Source organism: Otolemur garnettii, unplaced genomic scaffold (genome assembly GCF_000181295.1).
Source record: "Otolemur garnettii isolate 467f Iridium unplaced genomic scaffold, OtoGar3 scaffold00018, whole genome shotgun sequence".
Taxonomy (NCBI): domain Eukaryota; kingdom Metazoa; phylum Chordata; class Mammalia; order Primates; family Galagidae; genus Otolemur; species Otolemur garnettii.
This window is the reverse complement of record NW_003852413.1, coordinates 8,471,808-8,475,113: the sequence shown is the minus strand read 5'-3', so window position 1 is coordinate 8,475,113 and position 3,306 is coordinate 8,471,808. Positions and strand designations below refer to the sequence as shown.

The window sequence follows — 3,306 nt, the reverse complement described above, 5'->3', positions numbered from 1 at the left end:
GGAGGCAGGAGACTCGCTTGAGCCCAGGAGTTGGAGCTGGAGCTGCTGTGAGCTGTAATGCCACAGCACTCTACCCAGGGGGACAGCTTGAGGCTCTGTCTCAAAAAAAAAAAAAAATTACAGAGCATCAATGCGATGGACTTTTACACAGCCAAGTGATAAACACCTTCGCACTATAGGAAATATTTGTGATATCAGATTGTTTGAAGAAAAACAATATACAAAAATATAAGCCATTAATTGTTGCAGTGATTAAAAAAAAATATGCAAGTAACAGAAGACTGGTAGGAAATTTATACCAATTAAAGTAGCCAGGGCCTTTGATGATGAGAGTGTAGGTTTCCCACCCTTTCTCTAATATGTTCCTTTTATAATTTCAATATATCTTAATAAGGTATAATAAAAGGTTGAATGCAGAAAATAAGGCCCATTGAGCTTAAGCAGTAACTCTGAGCAAAACCCAATCAAGAAACTGGGACTCCTAATTCTCAGCACAAGACTCTTGATCCACAAAATAGACTCTCCAGGCGTATATCCAAAGCCACCTGGATGTTTAAAACACCCAGCTCTTTTGAAAGCCAGTTTCCCTTGCAAATTTCCACAATTTGTTTTAATCAATCATTTCCCAAGAATTGTCTTCACCTCATTAGCTCTTCAACAGGCCAGCTGTGGAATGAAGTTGTCACATGCGATGAGCACCAAAGGCCTGAGGACAGTCCCGTCCTCCATGCACTGGGTCCTCTTCAGAGCCCCCGGGGCCTGTCTGTCACCATGGTGGGTTCATGTCTCCTCCCTACCAGTTTCACAGACAGATGGTTGGTGGTGCTTTGGTTCAGACAGGACATCTGAGCCCTCAGATGCTTACAGACTTGTAGACCCGCCCCACCCACAGGAGGTCCCCACTTCTCTGGCCATCCCAAATGCGGCGACTATGCTACCAGAGAACTACAAGTTCAGGGCCAAGTGTTTAAGCCTGAGGCTCCTTTTTCCCCTCCCTCTAGAACCAGAAAAATACAAAAAAGTGGAGATTTACACAGGGCTCTGCCACCTAGTTGAAGCAGCCCTCAGGGAGCCACATAGAAGTGGGACTTTAGAATGTTGTCTCCTGGCTCAACGCCTGTGGCTCAAGTGGCTAAGGCGCCAGCCACATACACCTAAGGTGGCGGGTTCGAATCCAGCCCGGGTGCGCCAAAACAACAAATGACGGCTGCAACCAAAAAATAGCCGGGCGTTGTGGCGGGCGCCTGTGGTCCCAGCTACTTGGGAGGCTGAGGCAGGAGACTCTCTTGAGCCCAGGAGTAGGAGGTTGCTGTGAGCTGTGATGCCACAGCACTCTACTCAGGGTGACAGCTTGAGGCTGTCTCAAAAAAAAGAATGTTGTCTCCCAAGATGGCCTTCATCTAAGGTTGAGAAGGTTATGCTTAGTTCTTCCAGAACCTTCTATAGCCATAGCGGGGAAGCACTCTCTAGTCCATCTTCATGCCAAAATCCACCTTGTTTTCATTTTAACAAGCACTGATTGTCTAGCATGTGAGCAGCTCTGAGCTAACTCTGAGCCACCTGTTACTATTCCTCTAACACCCCTGCTAAAACGCATGTTGACACTTAGTCCCCAGTGAGTATTGAGAGGCATAGCCTTTACGAGATGACTGGATTGTGAAAGCTCTGTCCTCATGAATGAATGAATCCACTCATAGATTTATGAATGAATGGGTTATCATAGAAGGGGAACTGGTGACTTTGTAAGAAGAGGAAGAGGCCAGGCTGAGTGGCTCATGCCTACAGTCCTAGCGCTCTGGAAGGCCAAGGCAGGAGGATTGGTTGAGCTCAGGAGTTTAAGACCTGAGCGAGACTCTATCTCTACCAAAAATAGAAAAACTAGCCAGGTGTGGCAGCAGACACCTGTAGTCCCAGCTACTTGGGAGGCTGAAGCAAGAGAATTGCTTATCGCTTGAGCCCAAGAATTTGAGGTTCCTGTGAGCTATGATGATGCCATGGCAGTCTATGCAGGGCACCAGAATGAGACTGTCTCAAAAAAAATTAAAAAGATGAGCACACTCTGCCTCCTCTCCACGTGACATGCTGCGCCACCCTGCCAGCAAGAGGCCTCTCACCAGACGTGCTCCTTGACCGTGGACGCCTCAGCCTCCACAACTATAAGAAATAAATTCCTTTTCTTTATAATTTACCCAGTTTTAGGTTTTCCTAAGCCATAGAGATTGGTTTAATACACCCCTCCAATACTGGGATGGTATCAAAGAGTTTTGTCAAGCAAATAATGTTGGCTAGGAATTCTTTTCCCCATTTTTTATTCTTAAAAAACAAACCAATATAGCTACCAGTCAGAGCATCAGATCAGCATGACATAGCGGGGCTTCAGAACTGAGAGGCTGTCATTCTAGGCAAAAAGCCAAGAAATTGGGTTTTAATTTGCCTCTGCTTCATTTGGCTTTTGGAAATATTAATAATTGATAAATGTGATAGTAGGCAGTCCCTTCAAGCTCAGGAATCCAAGGTTGGAAATTACTCCGGCAGCGGGTAAAGAAGAAATAAAACACAGACCGTGGCTTTGAGCAACAAGGAAAACAATAAATACCGTAGATCTCTCGAAATAGTCAACTGTATTAGTAGCTTCCAGTCCTTGTCCATTCCCATTCTAACGTATATACCAATTAGGTTTTTCAGCCATAAAGGGCATTACAATGAGGGTATGCTATCCCTTTGGGGAAAGAGAGTCACATAACAAGTATTTATCAAGTAAATGATTGGTGGCCCACGTTTTTTTAAGGCAATTTATTTACTGTGCTGATGTGGTAACAAGACCGAGGGAGGCACACTTCACACACACATGTGAAAGCCCAGTCATCAGATTTAGGATATGAGACAATTTTTACAGGGCACACTCTGAAGCAGGATTTACAGCTCATGATCTCAATACTTTGCCCAGAATTAATCAAAGAAGCAAGTTCAGCCACTATTCCAAGAGGCCAGTGAGGCTTTAGGTGATTAGGCAGGCAAGAGGGGTGAGGGGAGCTCACCCTAGGATTATCCCCTCCCTTAATGCTTATTTATTCTCTTCTCTGTTTAGGGCTCCCCACATTCAAGCCCCCAGCTGGGCTAAACTTACCTTACTAGTCAGTTGGAAACCAGCGCCACACCAATTAAATGGCAGAAGTCTTAGAGCAGAGATCATTCCAGGCTTTAGAAAAGGGGAGCATGGGTGGTGAGGACAGGATCTTTACAGGACATGAAGTACAGAGGTTGGCAGAGAGCAAAGGACAGGACATTCTTTTTTTTTTTTTTTTT

The 3,306-nt window shown here is 45.2% G+C and overlaps 1 non-coding gene across 1 annotated transcript; it reads right to left on the bottom strand.

The window, feature by feature from the left end:
* Nucleotides 1-2,782: 2,782 nt before the first annotated feature.
* On the bottom strand, nt 2,783-2,888 carry LOC111724058. Its single transcript, XR_002772431.1, has one exon. It is a non-coding gene; the product is annotated as a small nucleolar RNA U13 (small nucleolar RNA).
* Between the last annotated feature and the right edge of the window lie 418 nt (nt 2,889-3,306).